The 18,226-nt window shown below is 47.4% G+C and overlaps 1 protein-coding gene across 1 annotated transcript in view; it reads right to left on the bottom strand.

The window, feature by feature from the left end:
* Positions 1 to 9,576: 9,576 nt before the first annotated feature.
* The window catches only part of FNDC7 (fibronectin type III domain containing 7), a 50,643-nt gene continuing 41,993 nt past the window's right edge, over positions 9,577 to 18,226 (bottom strand). Inside the window, exon 11 of the mRNA XM_069232400.1 lies at positions 9,577 to 11,832. The gene's annotated coding sequence lies outside the window, so the exon portion shown is untranslated. The remainder of the gene's footprint in view (positions 11,833 to 18,226) is intronic.

Below are 18,226 nucleotides of genomic sequence, written 5' to 3'. Positions count from 1 at the left end.
CTTTAGGAAAAGAAATATGGCTTTCAAAAGCAAGTGTTGTGGCTCAGGCTACTTCATTGCTTTCATGCATAATGGGCTGGTTTAGTGTATTCTCCCAGGTGTCATTCACACTCAACCTCGGAGAGATCTAGCCTTGTATTGAAATGGATGTTCAATATACATAATATACATATTTTGAAGTGTGTCAATATCAAGAAACTTGATGTATGTATCTTTAGGAAAATAAATATGTTTAAATCTCAAAACCAAGTGCTGTACCCTCAGGCTACTTATTTGCTTTTTTTTTTTAAATATATTTTTATTGATTTTTCAAAACAGAATGGCATAGTGGAGCGTAGCGCTGGTGACTATTGGTTGAGTGTGCAGGCTTCTTAGTGCTGTGGCATGCATGCATTGGGAGGGGGGGCTGCTGTGCTATCCATGTTGGCGAGGCATTAATGATGGATATATATGCTTCCCCAGATGTGGTGATGTCTTTCTGCCGGAGGGTGGGCCCACAGCCTTCCGGGTGGGTGCAGCCGTCTGTGATTCAGGGGGGTCTTTCATCGTTTTTGGCTTCTAGCCTGGACACTAAGACGCCCCAGGTCTCGCAGCCCGCCTGTCGCAGTCCCGTACGAGCTAAATTTGTTAATACCTGATGCTCAGCGCGAGCCCAGCGTAACGTGAGGGCGAGCCAGACTTTTAAGTCAGGTGTGCTGCGAGCCTTCCAGTTCATTGCTATCAGTCTTTTGTACATTACATACGCTAGATCCACAAACCTGTGCAAGTGTTTATTTCTTTTCGTCCTTGTCCTTAGTCCGAGTAGATAGGATTTGGGATTCGTGTCCAGGTTGAGCCCCGTGATTTCCGCTAAGGCTGTGACCACCCCCCCCACCGCACCCCCAACCGCGGGCACTCCCAGACCATGTGATAGAACTGTGCTGCTGGTATTTTGCATCTGGGACAGGCTGGGTCCGATCCGGGGAACATGCGCTTAATCCTGGCCGGCGCCAGATATGTCTGATGTAGATAATTGAACTGTGTGTATCTGAATCTGGGGTTTCTTAAGACCTCGCTTGTGTGGCACAGAGCTTTTGGCCATTCTGTCTCTGAGATCGGAGTGGGCAATACGGTATTCCACCTCTCCCTAGCTTTCTGCAGGTTGTCTTCCGGGGGTCTGTTCAGAAGTTTATAAAGGTTTGAGACTGCTTTTCCTTGGGGATCCCAGTTCAGCATGTGGTGCAGGGTGACTGAGATATCAGGCTCTGCGTCGCCAGATGCCCACGTTTTCCTGATTGCATGGCATATCGCGTGGTATGCCAGGAATTGCCCCGGATTGATCTCTGTGAGGGCCTGTATAGCTTCGAAAGTCATTAATTTCCCTTCCTCGAAACAGTCTCCTACTGTGCTTATACCTGCGTCTGACCAAGTTGTAGGTGAATATGAGCCGGCTTCCACCCACCCGGGGAGCCGATCCAATGGGAGGAGTGGTGAATAGGGTAGCCTTTTAATTCCCTTTTGGATATACTTCTTCCAATATGTGTGTGCCACTATCATCAATGGATTTGTGCATGTGCTTTTAGTCTGCTTGTCCAGCAACCACACTAGTACGGGAGCGCCCTGGAGTCGGGATTGCAGCCATATGGTTTCTGCCGAGCTGGGACTATGGAGCCAATTTAAGATCCACTGCAGCTGTGCGGCCGCAGAATAGAGCTCAAAGTTTGGGGCGCCCAGTCCACCCATTGCTACCGGATGATGCAGCGTGGTAAGTGCAATCCGCCTTCTGCCCTCACCCCACACCAGCTGTAGTAGGATGGAGTTCAAGCCAACGAAAAAGCTTTTGGGGATATTGATTGGCAGGGCCGCAAAATAATACAACAGTCTAGGTAATATCAGCATGTTATCTATAGCTACTTTACCCAGTGGTGAGAGTGGTAATTTATTCCAGAAGCGTATTGAGCTCTTAACAGAGGACACCGCTTTCCCCAGATTTCCATCCCTTAGATCTTCCGCCTTGTGGTAGACGTTGATCCCTAGGTATTTAAATGTGTCGAAGCACCATTTTAGGTGGCCTGATGGGGCGCTCTCTTGCCTCGCAGGGGGCCAGCTGGTTAGTGGGAATATACAGGATTTCCCCCAGTTAACTATTAGACCAGATACCCTTCCGAACTCGGATAGTAGCGACATCACTGGGGCCAGCGAATCCTCAAACTCTGCATATGTATATCAAGGCATCATCTGCGTATAATGATATGGAGTGGAGAGTACCGTTCCTTGACACCCCCCATTCTTCTTTTTTGGCCCGGACGCGTACAGCTAGTGGTTCCATCGCTAAAGCAAACAGGAGGGGGTAGAGGAGGCAGCCCTGTCTTGTTCCCCTGCTAATCGGAAAGGTTTCTGATATTACTCCTCCCGTCTTCACCCTGGCCTGTGGGGCAGTGTACAGAATACGTACCCAGTTTATGAATTTTGGACCAATAACTGCATGGTGGCAAACAGGAAGTCCCATTCTAATGTATCAAACGCTTTTTCTATGTCAAGCGATATCACCACTTCCTCGAGTGCGGTCGGGGAGGTATCTCCCATCACACTGAGCAGCCTCCGAATATTTAGAAAGGTGTTACGTTTCGGGATGAATCCATTCTGGTCATCATGTACCAGGATATGCATGTAGGGAGCTAGTCTATTAGCCAGGATTTTGCCAAGTATCTTACAGTCTAGGTTCAATAGTGAGAGAGGTCTGTAAGACCTGACGTCAGTGTGGTCACGCCCCTGCTTTGGAAGGACCACTATCATTGCCTCTCTCATTGAGGGGGGCAGGATACCGTTGATCCCTGCTTCTTCGAACGTTTTTAGGAGGTGTGTGTTAAGGTGTGTCGCAAAAGTGGAGTAGTATTCTGATGGCAGGCCGTCTGTACCTGGGGCTTTATTCCTAGGTAGTTGTTCGAGGGCCTTATTAAGTTCCCCTAATGTGATGGGGGCTTCTAGTGTCTCTCTGTCGACGTGCATTAGTTGGGGCAGAGGAGAGTCTGCTAGAAAGGACACAAGCTGTTGAATGGTGCTTGATGTGCTTTTGGTGTATAATTGTGTATAATATTCCCTAAACGCATCATTTATATTGACCTGCGTAGTAGCTATTGCGCCTGCGCCTGTTCCTATTGCCCCTATTGGAGGGCACCGCCGGTCCTCCCGCAGCAGCCACGCAAGCAGCCTACCAGATCTGTCGCCTTCCGACTGTAGCCTAGCCACGTGGTGTCTGTGGTCGTGGAGGCGTAATGTGGCATCAGCCTTTGCATGTTCCGCGCGCGTTTCCTTCAGAGCCGTGTATGGCGTTTCATTGCGAGCAACCGCGTTTTCTAGTACTCTTAGTTTCTTCTCCAGCTTGATAACCTCTGCGTGAAGTGTGCACCTCACCCCCCATGTAGTGGAAATACAATGTCCACGAATCACCACTTTGTGTGCGTCCCACTCCATTGCTCTTGATTTTGTGGTGCCGGTGTTTAGTTCCCAGTACTGTTTTAGCGCTGTTCTCAGTGAGTCTGTGAATGCAGGGTCATGTAATGCTTCCGCTTGTAGCCTCCATGTTGGAATAGCCTGGCGCTTCCTGCCCCAGTCCAAGGCTATATTAAGCGGTGAGTGATCTGATAGTGTCTTGGCTAGATATTCTGTTCCGCTGATCCCTGTGCAGATCTCCTGAGTGCCCCACATCAAGTCTATCCTAGTGTGTACCTTATGTGGTGCTGAGTAAAATGAATACTCCCTGTGTCGTGGGTGTTTCATGCACCATATGTCATGAAGGCTCATGTTACTAGCCCATGTCGATAATGGGCGGCTGAGGTGTCTAATGACTACTGAATGTGTGGGGGGATTTGACCTGTCCAATGCTGGATCTGTCGTGCAATTAAAGTCTCCTCCCCATATGGCGGGTGCTTCGGGGTTCGTTAATAGCGCTGGAGTGAGTGTACTCAGGAACTCAGGCAGTGCGCTGTTGGGAGCGTATACCCCTATAATTGACAATTGTTTGCCGTCCAGCTTACCCTCCACCACCACATACTTGCCCTCGTGATCTATCTTGTGCGATGTTTGAGCGAAGGGGACACTTCCTGCTATCCAAATGAGTACCCCCCTCGCGAAGGATGAAAAGGATGTGCCCACAATCTGACCTCCCCATTTACTACGTAGATCCTGCAGGTCTGGGTCTCGCAAGTGAGTCTCTTGTAGGATTGCAATATGTGTGCCATGGCGTTTGAGTCGTGTGTGCACCCTGGCCCTCTTGCCCGGAGTCCCCAGTCCCCTGACGTTCCAGGTGATTATGTCATATTTGTATGTGCTATGGGTTGTGGATTGGGCCATATTCAATTTGTGAATGTATGTCTCGCACCCCAGAACCCGGGAAGCTCCACTGGGTCCCCACCGCCCCCGCAGCCCCCGCGGGCGGGCCCCACACCGCCGGGCATTTGTACAGTGTTGTGAGCAGACCGGTAGTGCACGAACTAATAGTTACCCTCTTACCCTCCCCAACTGGATCCCAACCCCAACTGTGAACTTGCAACAGGCCACACACCCATAGTGGGTGCGGGCTAAGGTGTATCCGTATGGATATCTGCGGGGGAGCAATAATACTATCCAGATGCGGCTCATTTTAGGGGCTCGCATCCTTCTGCAGACACGGTCCGCAATTAGCTTGGGGCGCTCCCAGGGCACGGCCCTCCGCCCACCCCACCTCCGCTCTGCGTCACCAGCTGCGCACAATATGAATAAAGGAGTTATCTCCAGGAGCAAACGTGTAAGGATACAGAAGTTCAGGTGATATGATCACCTATTTCAGGAGGAAGTAGCAAAGTTCAGTTCTGTGCTCCGGCTGTGGCGGTTGGACCCCCCTAGGGGGATAGTTCAGTGGTTTTTGTTCAGAGTGCGTCTGCGGACCTGGGGGTGAACTCCGGGCCTCTCAATGCCTCCGTTAATGTAGAGTCCGAGCTGATCGAGTCCGAGCCCTCCACTGGATGGGACCTAAGCGTCTCAAAGGAGTTCTGAGTTAGTAGGGGAGTTTCTTTAAGGGCCCTTGCTCTCTCCTCTGCAGCCTGTTCCTCCGTGGGTTGACCCCTGGCGTGCCTCTTAGATCGTTTCATAGGTTTCGTCGTTGACCAGTTCTCGTCAGCACCGGCTGCCTCGCGTGGTTGGGCGAAGCCTTTGGCATGCATCCACGTCCAGGCATCTTCCGGAGAGGTGAACACATGGGTGCGTTCATCTGTTATTACGCAAAGTTTAGCGGGGAACATTAATGCATATTTTATGTCATACTCCCGGAGGCGTTGTTTGACTTGGGTGAAGGAATTGCGTTGCCTTTGCACATCCTGAGTGAAGTCTGGATAAGCATGAACAGTCGAATCCTCATACCTGTATGGGCCTTTGCTGCGGAACTGTTGGAGTATGGTATCCTGGTCCCTGAAGTTTAGGAACCTAGCTATCAGTGGTCTCGGAGGTTGGCCCGGTGCCGGGGGGCGTCCGGGGATTCTGTATGCTCTTTCCACTGAGAAGAATTTGGATGGAGTTCCATTCAAGACCTCTTTAATTAACCAGTGTTCCAACAGGAGCTCTGAGCTTTGATCCAGAGATTTTTCAGGAAAACCGAGAAACCGTATGTTGTTGCGGCGGGATCTGCCCTCCGCCTCCTCTGCTCTTCTCAGCAGTGACTTAACTTCTGCATCTAGGCGGAGAATTTGTTTTTGGTTATCCGCTACCGTGGGGGCCAGTTCACTTAGCGCCGCCTCCGTTGTCTTCATTTTATCAGATAGTTTGCCATGGTCTACTCTAAGGATGTTCAGATCTTGCGATACCGTGTCTATCCTGGTTTCCAGTGAGGTTTTAGTGTCCATGATTGCTTGCAGAACTTTCTCGAATTGTGAGGAATGGGACATGAGCGTGGACTCCAATGACTGCAGAGAGGGCGTATGCTGCTGATCTCCGGGTGCCTGGCCTTGCGTGCTCCGATCCTGGTTTTTAGCTGATTTGGGCCTTCCGGCCATTTTGACTTATCTGTTGCGGCCTGATTCCTCCTAAAATCACACGCACACCTGCGTTCTCTGGGCCCTGCAAGCGAGGAGGGCATACAATTCCCCGCGTGGCCAAGCCAGTGCAGACTTCAGTGTTTGAGGCTTCGGCCCTGCTGATGGTCCTCTAAGCGAGATCTTATTCAGGCGATCCAGTACCTCCCGTCGCTAGTTCCACACACGTGTCACAAGCCCCCGGTCGGCAGCCAGCTCCAGGCTCTAGGTCCTCTTTCGGTGTGGAGTAGGGGAGTGGCGTTCCCGAGCTTAGTGTATTACGGGCCCGCACAGTTCTTTAAGCGCTATTCCACCCTGTGGTGCAGGTCAGCACCATTTAACAGAGGATATGGCTTAGCTTGATCCTGACTGACCCTGCACGGACCACGTCTGTGGTGGCCTCGATATCCAGCTGCAGGCTCAGAGACGACTCCCGGGGCGGGCGCACCGCGCCATCAGACATGAGATAAAGGAGGCACCCCCAGTGGCCCACGTAAGGATTCGTCACCCGTCCTTCATCCCCCCTTGTGGGCGGGAGGGGGTAGTCGGCACAGGGCAAAGGCAATGACTCCCAGTTCCCCTCACCGTGCACCCGTCTCACCGTCAGGACCTCCAATCTGGTGCAAAACCCCACCTCAGGAGAAGACAACGCCAGCAGCCTCCTGGAGAGGGCACGGCTGCTGTGGCCGAGCTCACAGCCGCCCGGCAGGCTCCACAGCCTTGTGAAGCATCCGGGGGGGTCCAGGGAGCGGGTCCCGACCCGCTCATGGAGCGAATTTGCCCCTGGCCTATTGTTGTACTCCCACAAGGCCTTTTGCGGGGGGGAAGTGCGTCTCCTCGCTCGTTCCCAGCCGCGGCTCGCCGCTGTGCCTCGGAACTCCCCACGTCCGGCGGAGGGGGGGGGGGGGAGAGCCCCGATGTCCGATATCCTGGCGAGGGGGGGGGGGGGCGAGTCAGAATATGGGCTTAACGCCCTCGCGAGGTGGGTCGCTCCCGGCTCCGCGCACCCACCTCTCTTCCAGATTCCGGGGGCGCGACCAGCCCGGCGTGGCCGACAAGATGGCGGCCGCAGCTTTCCGCTCCGGTCCGCTCCGCGGCAGCACCTCCGCCCGGCCGCCCGAACGCACCTGGAGCCACCAGCAAGTGGAGAGCGGCCGCAGAAGCGGATCCCGCCACAGGGATGTGGCAGCGGCGCCCCAGGAGCGCCCCGCAAATTTTTCCGTGGCGAGCCCAAGAGGAGCGCTTAATCAAGCGTCCTTCCCGGTCGCCATCTTGGCTCCTCCCCCCGGCTACTTATTTGCTTTAATGCAGAATGGGGTTGGTTTAATCTATTTGTCCAGATGTCATTCCCACTCAACCTCGGAGAGTCCATCACTTGTGTCAATGTAAAATGTTGTTTCTGGACCCACACTTGAGCTTTAAAATCCCCTCTACATGCAGACATTCAAGCAATGGGAAGTATCTGTACTGTGTCTCAGTAGAAGGTGCATTAACACACAGTAGTACATTGCCAGATGAAGTTGGCATAGTGTAGAAAAAGGCAGGGTGGGCACCATCTGCTGTGGCAGAAAGCTTTGGTGGGCTAAGTGCCAGGTGCTGTCCATGCACAGTGCCATGCAGATCCACTTGTTTGTACATGACAAGTTCAGCTAAAAAATACCCAGAGCAAGAGGCACACACGGGGTTCTTTGGGGTAGAGTATATGAGGTCAGCACCCAGCATCCTTTGATAAGTTGTAGCGCAATATGGCAAGCCATGTTTCTTCCTACTGTGGTGCACATGTCCCACCATACCCAAACTGAGCTAGGTTGCAATCATGAGGTAGAGAAGCACTGTGACGAGCTGCTCTCCTCTGCTGCCTTTGTAGTGAGTGTTAGAGTAACTGCCAGGCTGTTAAAGTAACTGTGTGACATGACATTATTATCAAACTACCACCCTGACGCCAATCCTTCCTGAAAGATTTACAGGCAAAATCAATGCTTGGGCCATGGTTGACCTTCCTTCTGGGATAGAACAGGCAGCCAGGAGCATTTTGCTCAGAGACTGCCCTCTGGACCATCTTTTAAAAGTCCCTGCCCCCACTATTAAGTGCTGGTCCCACCTACCATCAACCACCAAAACAAGGTAACTGCTGCACAGACCCATATTTTCCAATAACACTTTGCATGTTCTGACTTTTTAGCCAGTACTTGGAATTTTTATGACCAAAAACACAAGCTCCCCAGAATGCAAGATGTGGTTGGCAAAAAACTCTGGACTGCTTGATGGACACTGAACCAAAGCAATAGCATTTAAAAAAAGAAAAACGTTCTCTTCTTTTGTTGCATGTACATAGCAATTTTTCCCTCTTGTCAAGGGTACTAAGAACCATATAAATGCAATTATATAAAATTAGGGCCACTGGAATTATGCGACAGGGGAGGGCCAATTAATGCAGCAGGGTTGAGTAAATTATGTGGCAAGCAAAGGCAAATTTTGCAGCGTAATGGGAAACTATTCATTACTTTGTTATTTTTACACTTATTAGCACTGTGTGGGCATTAATTGTACCTCGTTAGTACCAGTTTGATACCCAATTAAAGCAGTAAGCAGTAGATAGGTGACCAGTCAAGCTTTGTGAAGGGTCTTCCACTGCCCAGCAACACGTGTTGCTGCGTATTTAGTGACTTTTGAACCGTTTGACTTAGAAAATAAATATATTTTTGTTAAAATCTACAGAATATGCCGCATATGATGGATTATGTGGCAAATGCAGCAAGTCTATGGTAATGTGAAAAATGCTGTAGCCGCACAATTGCATAATTCAGTTGTCCTGAATACAATACTGTGTACCTTCTTTGACTGGAAGGTCTCAGGTTAACAGCCAGGTTGGGAACAGGGATCGCCTTTCAGTTGCAACTGCTGCCTCCCTCATCACAGTGTTAATGGGCAATCATTGTCTCAGTGAGAAATGCTAAAGCACATGGCCCTGCACAGTGAAAGCCCCCACCATGGGCTCTGTGAACTAGCATTTCATTATTTACTGTTGACCTCCACTCCTCCTTTCCAACAGCAGGAAAAGCTAAAGTGTCTCTTAAAAAAACACAGAAATTTTTTTCTCGGAGTCGGACGCTGGCTTTTCAAGCAGTGCCCTGTTCAGGCAGAGGCAAGCACCGAGGAACCTGCAACCCGGGCTCTGACCACGACGTGGAGGGGGGTGGGGGTCGAATTGGGGGCAGAAGTTCCTTTTGCCCAATGGGAGTTGCGCGCCTGGCTGAAGACCTTATGGGTAGTAGGATTCCAATCGGGTTATGTTAGCATTAAAATGCTCCTCAAGATATTGCAGAATTGTGAGCTATGTTCTAAAGGCAGCAATCTATTGTTAAGAAAAACACTTCACAAAGCAATGGCGAATCTGTGAAAGGGTACAGTTGTGAATTCCTGTTCCGGGTCACAGTTCATTCAATTACATTTGCTAGGTCTTCTGTCCCACCATACACCCCAGTGAAATCATTCTATGTATTACAGATCTCGTCTAAAAGGTTAAACATTAAAGAGACAACATGAATACGAATTGTTGCAAGTAATTCTTGTTTATTGTTACACATTGTTTTTCTTTCATGCAAAAATCAGGAATTACATTTGAGATTTGTAAGTAAGTGGTACTTTTCTTGTTGTCCAAAGAACATTTCTGCCATGATGAAACAGATGAGCAGACTAGGCTGAAGCAAATAACCACTTTTGTATGGAAACGTTAATGAAAACGATAAAAAAATGTCTGTTTAGGTCCAAATATAGTAACTTGTTTGTGCCATATTGCCCACACGATTTTTGTTTTATTCCATTGTGGCAAAGGCAAATGCATATTAAATTCACATACTACTTTATTATTCTTGAGGGTTTCTCCAAGTTGTCTAAATGGCAAAAACCTCTGAAAAATAACATAGCCGTCAGATAACACTTTATCACACAACATCATTATTTAAGGAGATCTCTCTCATTTTTTACCTTCATATGCTTTGCCTGACCTTCAACCACAAGAGTGTGGCATTGGACTTTAATAAAAGTGACACAAGAAGGCACCTCGCGGACTGCCAGCTAACAGGTAGGGGCGACTTGTGTTTCTGCTCTGCTCCTGGTAGTTTCCAGGCTTTGTCTGGCATTGGAGAGGGTGGCACTGTTTCAGAGAGGACAACTGATGACTTGTAGGCATTGGTAGTACTAAAGGTGTCTCGTACCCAACATTAACATGGCTTAGGTCTTCTGAAGTCTATATTTGTCATGCTCTTGTTGTGTGTAGGGTAGTACTGGGAAGGAGGATCCGAGTCTGCACTGCCTTATATGTACTGATGCAGGCACAGGTCACTAACCACTAACTTACTCAAAGTGGGAGAAGGCATTTCATGGATGTTAATACCCTACTTATGAGCTCACCTAAGAAGGACTGAAACTGCAGTCAGAATCTTAGACTTGTCCGGAAAAGTCAAAGGTTCAGACGGCTGCCGCAGTCCCATTATGAAGAGATCAGAAGCACGGAGGGCAAATGTTTCCACGTAACGGAATAGGTAGGATAGAGCTTTACAACGGTTAAAAGCCACTCAGGAGTCTTGTCCATTGAAGCAACCAGGGAAGTGTACTCCTCCATTTTATTTAGAAATTGCCAAATTCAGAGGCAGTTGATGCATTAGGGAAGGAGAAAGGAAAGGCACTGGATGAAGCGTCTTATGTCATCAAACGTTGGTCATTCTTAGCACTTTAGGATACCCCATTTTTTTGCTGGGATACGGGATGGCTATTTGACTTCTTTACTGCACATTTAGACTAGGAGTCAGTTGGGATCATTGTTTTCGGAGATTGGGTGGGATATTGGAGTGCAGATTGGGAGATGGGCTGGGAAAAAGAGAGAGATTATACACAGACATGGGAGTCAGGAGGTAGGAGGGAGCATGAGATAGTGGGTGGAAGTAGAAAGGACACAGAGATGGGAAGCAGGTGGGAGAAGGGACGAGAGGGTTGGGGAAAGTAGAAAGGATGCACGGGTGTCAAGTGTGCAGGAGGATGGAGGAGAGACTAGGGCACAGCAGTGTGAGAGGAACACAGAGACGCAAGCGGAAGGTTTGAGAGGCTGCCAGGAAATCTGGCTGGACAAGTGAATGGGAGTAGAAAGGAGATTGGTCAAGGCTTATCAGCAACATGGATTTGAAAATGAGTGTGCCCTAGGAAGGGGAGTGGATGGAGACACAAGCAGTGTCTGGGGTTAGTCGAAGCTTAACTTTGTAGTCTTTAAGAAGCCACTAGGTAGAGGAAAGACAGATGCAACTCGGGCAGATTTTAAGTCTCAAATGGCCACATATTGGGCCCTTGGACCCACTGGCAACAGTTGTTTTCACTTTATAAAAATATAAAATGAAGAGTATTGTATATTCCCACAGTAGCTTTGCTTGACATGCCTAATGGTCTGATTAAGGCATAAATATGGTGGCGATCTACTTGTTAAGGCCTCTCACACTTTCCGTAGCCCATTCACTGCACTAAAGTACTCATAAATCACAGGAGGACGACAAATACCACGGAGTTTAAAATCTGTCCATCCATAAACTGTAGTAAAATGACCTGTCTTCTGTCTGAAGTGAGGCAGTGCTCCGGATCTCTTACAATCTGCGGTGCCTTTGAGGATCACTTCAACCCTGATTGTCCCTCAGTATTAATAATCAGTAGCATGACCATGGAAAGGCACTGCTCCCCGAAAATGTATATTGTCTCCCTAAAGCTGATGTATATTTCTCCAGTTGAATGGTCCCTGGAAGTCGATTTGTTCCTCCCTTGTTAGCTGTGAAGAAAGATAATGAGATCGATCAGATATTGTGCAGGAGAAAAAGCATTAATTTAATTTTCTTATCAAAATAGCAAAAGACATATTATAACATCCAGCCGCAAAATTCCAAACAAGGTAGCGTTCTCAGGTGTTCCCGGGTCTATGCGTGAGTAGTTGATCAAGTTCAAGTTTTCTTTTTGCATGTTGGGATTTGCAGTTCATATTTTATACTGGCATTCAAAAAGAACTACACATCCCAGAATGGAAAGTGGGTGGGCTGGAGGGGATAGCCCTGCATGAAACTGGGACTATCTTGCAGACTGTCTCAGCCGTGGGCAATACCTGGAGAATGTCAAGGTATAAAACACAATTTCGAACCAGGGCAAGAGGCCGAATGTGACACATTAGATCATGTAGTGTTCATGTGTCAGGGGTTAATCTGGCTGTTGCTGTGCAATAATCCTGCTAGCTACTCACAAAGACTCCCGCTTCCAAAACACACCCTCACAACTCACAAGTATAAGAGATGGAAGAAGATCTGCAATTCATAGCCCAAACCGCCTGCCCTACCTTGTCGCTGAAAGAAATTGTTGAGAGAACAGCTGAAGATAAATGCCTACGAATGGCAGTAGAGGCAGCAAACACCTACACATACAAAACGTTAATATCAGGACTGCAAGTCCGAAATAGGGCTAGTCAGGCACCATATCAGCATTGTGAGAGTGGGGCATGAACTTTGTACTAACACCGAGGGACTAGTTGTAAGGTGGTGCAACATTGCAATCCTTCAGTCCATCTTGCTTATGTTGACATTGTTGGTGCATCAGGGTCACGAGAGACATCGCAAATGAAAGCAAGACTACACCACAAAGCATGGTTCTCTAACATGTATGTGATCCCAGAACAGGCGATCAACGAGGGCAGATTGTGCCAAGCCACTGGGACAACAAATACTTGACTGAAGAAGCTTGCACTACACAATGACCAAAAGTCAGAACATTGTCAATGGGAGATACTTTCTGATAGGAGGTAGTCTGGTCTTCTAGTCTGGCCTGCACAAAGCTACCAGTGAATAAAATCATTTGATCGACAGAGACTGATCCATCCGTTCGAAGCCACAGAAAATATCAAACACACAAAAGGTGATGGGAGGATGCTTGCAATACGTCAAACCACTGGCAATCACTTGGGAAGCATTGCAACCTGGCGTTCTTTTACCCACCATGCTACCTCGGATTAGACTCAGCTATATGCAAATAAATTTTGACCCTGCTCCAATAGGAACAGCCCAGCCCAAACTGGCAAGCCAGGTTGTCTCTGAACCGTAGCACAAGCAACCCAAGACTGGCATTGTCTTGTGGGGGACTCTTCAGTCTGGTATAGCTTGGTTCCATGGCACATTGAGCAAGGTACCCACATCTGGGCTTACCCTTGGGCTCTTTCGTTGTCACATCAAACACACTAAAGGTGATGGGAGGATGCTTGCAATAAGTCTAACCACTAGCAATTGCTCAGGATAGCATTTCAATCCATCATTCTTTTATCCACCATCCCACCTCAGTTTGATACATCTATGTGTAAATGTATTTTGACCCTGCTCCATTAAGAACAGTCCAGTCCTAATTGCCAAGCCACAGCCTCTTTGAACCAGAACATAAGCAACACAAGAATGTTTTCAATCTCAATGGGGCTCTTCAGTCAGGGGTAGCTTGGCTCCAGTGGCACAGTGCGCAAAGGACCCACACCTGGACATACCCTTGACCCTTTAGGGCATTACATCAAACACAAGAGAAAACATAATAGCGTATTGAGTCCCCACAGGCCTAAAGACTGACAATGGACAACTCTTTCAAGGTGCTGAGTTCCAAGCATATCTTGAACTTTAGCAACAATGCTGCATACCATGACAGAAACGCTCCTTTTTACTAATTTCCAGTTAGCTCTTGAAATGTAAGCTGTGAAGTTATTTAATATACCTCATATCGCCTTGCTTGTGGTGTACCACCATGCATCCCTATATCCTGACACTGGGGATGGTGGAACGTATAAATAAAAAAACGAGAGAGGGTTCATGCTGACTGCGCACCCCATAGCTGTGAACATATGTGCATCTCTGACGACGCGCTAGGGCTGTTGACGTCATAGCAGTGGGTAGAGGCCCAACATCACACAGTTCTCAGCTCCGTCACATTCTGTTTCCTTGTATAACCTAATATAATGTCTGCTGGTAACTCAAATGTTCACCCAGGAGTTTCTTGGTGCTGTATAACAAACATTACTCAACCGAGTGGCAAGCATTATGTCTTTGCTTGGAGGACGAAAGGCAGAGAGGACCAAGCAATACTCGTAATCTGTATCCAAGGGGACAAACACAGATCCCTGCAGTAGCATCAGTATCCCTGGAGCCATCCTACCCAGATATGTCTAAGATATGTTTAGAGGATGTGTACTTTGAAGATGCTGCACTTCCATAACATATGCTACATAACATGAACTGTGGTCATCTAATACAAAAAGGAGCCCAACACTCTAGATGAAATAACAAGGTAGCCTTCAACTCATATAAGTGTTCCCCACATCAAGGGAAGTCGCAAAACTTCAGTTTTTAAAGTGTTTGCTTCCTGGTGCTCCTTGGTCCTCTGCCAATAGATCTTCTTAAGTGCCAGTGGTTAAGAAAATATTGTTACTCTTGAATCAAAGTCTGCATATTATAAGTGTTCTGTGTCAATGGACGATGCCGGCCCTTCAAAGGCATTTCAATGGGACTAAACCAATGTATGCTGATGATGCTGGCATATGTGTTCATCTGCTAATGATTGGCTGTGTTTGGGTAGATCGCCTCAGGTTTCGTTTAGGCTTTCCTCCGAAAGAATTGCCCATTATCCACCCATAGTTTAAAATACATCGCTGTCCCTTCAAACTGGTCTGCTCTGCGGCTGTCCTCTATCCCATGTTCAAACAAAGATGTGGTGAGATCAGTGATCAGGAAGCTCTGACCGTTTAATTCTAGACCCAAAACATATTATTGACGTCCAGGCAAAGGCGTGACATAATTTCAGGTCCCCTTTCTTTAGCTGTCGGGTAGTTACATGAGAGGATTGCTCATGTCACTCGTTGCACAGTTTACATTTCTTTAGGCTGGATCTTTTGTCACTGGGATATTTTGTTGCAGCTTCTCTTTTACGCCCTTTTGTCACACATGGATTGTCAGGAAAGTCACAAATATTTCATAGCTTTGGGCACCTGATCACTTTCACACTGAATTCCCATTTCTCCAAAGTGTGGGTGAGAAAGTGGGGGCCATGGCACCGCTCGGTATTACCGAGATGGACCATTAGAACAACCCCTCGATTTCAGTTCTACCTTTTCCAGATGGAGGCTCTTGAGCTAGCTCATGTTGAGCAGTCTGTACTGGCCCTGGAAAAGACATCATACTTGCTGTGGGCTCAGCATGTTTTTTAACGAGTGTGAGGTCCCCGACAGCCTAATGACATGTAAAATTACATACTGCATTATTTGCAGTTGAACTTGCCTCCAAAGGTAAATATTGGCATTTCTTTGTTCCAGGTGGGCATCCCTGTAGAAACCTCTGTGTCGTCTAAAAGTCACATAGGATATTATACAATATCTCAAAACAATCAGTACAATGTCTAAGGACTTCCTGTCAAACTACTGTAAAAATGCAGTTGTGGTAGCATAACGTGATTTTATTTTCGCAAATTCTGTGTTTAGTTAATAACGGTACTGTTATGTATGATGCAACCACCCTTATACAGATGGGAGGGAAGCGCTTATAAAAAACAGAGCTAAGTTCAACATAATAAAACATGCAAATCTCAATCAATGGTAAAGCAAATACAGTTCTTGCTTAAATAGTCATGCGAGACTGTTCCAATTACAGCAGCCAGCGACATGCAGGCTTCATGTACAAGAGAGTGTTTATGTGGGATGAATGAGACACATATTTACTCATACCATTGAAAGGGAGAAAACAGAGGCACATCTGGATTCTAAGCTAATTAAGGGGTCAAAGTGTCATTGAACAATACTGAAGTATCTCCTTGATGTGTATTCAAAGATAAATGCCTCATGTTCTAGTCTAGATTGCCCTCGCCGAGCCCTATTGGATTTTATTTCTTGTAATCGGTCTCATTGGTTTCATAGTTATTGCCTTGCATCATGACACTATGTAAGTTCGGCGCATTGGAGAATTTAACTGTTTTGTGATATGTCGTAATTAAAAGTTTTCAATAATTGTAATTTTGAAAAGTTTTTTGCAAGTTTAATATATATATTTTATTCTCGAAATGTTTCTATTTTCATAGATTTTAGGGTGTGTTTACACTCTTGATTGCTTAGAGGACAGTGTAAATATATTAATTAGGTTCCTCATTATTTAATTTCACAGACAATATTATTTTAGGAATTGAATTTACATTTATCACAGCAAAATCGTAGACTACGGGTCTCATTTACAAGAACTGACGCATCACTGCTTTGCAGCAGCGATGCATCAAACGTTCTTGCACCTCGTCATTACAGGTTATGACATCATGGATGCGTCATATTTACAATACGAGGCACCATGGCATAAGGACCCAAGGTTGGGTCAGAAATTCTGATGCATCTGTGGGAAGGATGCCGCAATGCATCAGCCTCAAAAGTGGCGCATTGCTCAAGTTGCCCTTACACTGACACCACTTCGGCAGTGCGTCAAAAATCAGAGATGATGCATCAGTTCTGACTGACACAAGTAGCCTTTTGTGTGGGGACGAATGTAAAAGATTTTAAAATGGCGGAATAGCACCCTGTACAGTGTTACATTGGTCCTGGATGCAATGGTTGCAGTATGGCTATGTGGCACATTACACTGGGCGTAGTCTTCTTATGTGTATGTAGAGACCTAAGTATGTGTGACATAGTGAGTGACAGTGTGATGTGAGTGAATGCCAGTATATATTGTAATGTTAAGTGGTAATCCATGTATTATCTACCTTATATGTGTACTTACCTGTTGTAGGCTGGAGTTTGCTGGCCTGGACTTGGGGACCCATTCCTCCATGGAGAAGTGACAATCTTGGCCTGTCCCTTACTGGGAGTGCACATCACATAGCCTTGCTGCAGTGATTGATATCATAGGTTCCATTACAAGGTTGGTCAAGGGGTCTTACAACATGATTATCACATGTATAGACCCACTACTAGTCAAGGGGGTGTGAAATAGAGGCATAGTCCAGTGTGTAAAGTGACTTCTAATGGTCAGAGTCCTGTTATAAAGCCACTACTTCAGTTCCCACGCCTGGGTTATGGAGGGGTTAGAACTAATGCCACTGCTACCACTTTCACCACCAGTGTCATGATCACCACTGTCATCACCATAATCATCACTACTACCACCATCTCTATCACTATTACTAACATCCCTGCTACTCTCATCACCACCACTATTATCACTATTGCCATCATCACAACCACCACCACTACCACTTTCACCACCATTATCATCATCACCATCCAATCTCTAGCACCTGCTGTAATCCTTCTGTCCATTAAAGGCCCAGGAGACCCAGAGACAAAACCAGCAAGCCTTCCTTTTCCTCTGACTCCCTACCAAAATCTAGCATGCCAGGACATGGTCAAGATTGTCTTGTGGGGCTACCTCCACCTCACAAGCCACCTTTTCAACCACACTCTCCTTATTGCCTCCTGGAGCACCAGGTCCTAGCCTGCTCCCCTTACCAGATGCACTAAAATGCCAGTGAGTGGAAAGGCAAACAAAAGACCAGAGCTGATGTTGGTCCCCTCCACAGGCTTGCGTCAGCTGGTACAGCCTTACAAAGCCCATGTGCAAGGGTGACTATGTCGCAGAAGCTCACTCGGTCAACAGTAGATGTGAAGGTCAAACAGATTCAGAGCCAACTGTGGCTCGAGAGACTACTGTCAGAACCCTTTCCATGCCCACTGGAAGCTTCACTGTCTTTGTCCCAGCTCTATAGCCCAGAATAAGGGGTGTGAAAGGAATTTCCACCTCATGGTACCTTGCTCTCAATTCATCTGCCATGCTCCTGCTCTCTCTCCTGACCGGGCATTTCCTTTCTGCTGCCCTACCCTACTGTAATGGTAGAGTTCTATTTGCCCCCAGTCATGCACTTGCTCCAGCCATTTGTTCCTCTGCTCTTGTCCTGCCGTTGTTCACATCTCATTACTGCCCCCTGCCTATATCCTCCTCTCCTCAACAAGGTGATACATCTGAGCTGCTGTGTGCACTTGCAGTTCCTGTAAGCTCCCCTCCCTTAGCTGGAAAAGCTGCTGCCATTCCCTCTGCACAGCAGTGAATGACATATCCTTTACTTTCAGGAAGGCTAGATTTGCACACGTTAGTGGACTCACTCATTATAATGTGCAGCAG

Source organism: Pleurodeles waltl, chromosome 4_2 (assembly GCF_031143425.1).
Source record: "Pleurodeles waltl isolate 20211129_DDA chromosome 4_2, aPleWal1.hap1.20221129, whole genome shotgun sequence".
NCBI classification, from domain to species: domain Eukaryota; kingdom Metazoa; phylum Chordata; class Amphibia; order Caudata; family Salamandridae; genus Pleurodeles; species Pleurodeles waltl.
Note: the sequence above shows the minus strand (reverse complement) of the source record. Positions and strands in the feature narration are given on the sequence as shown.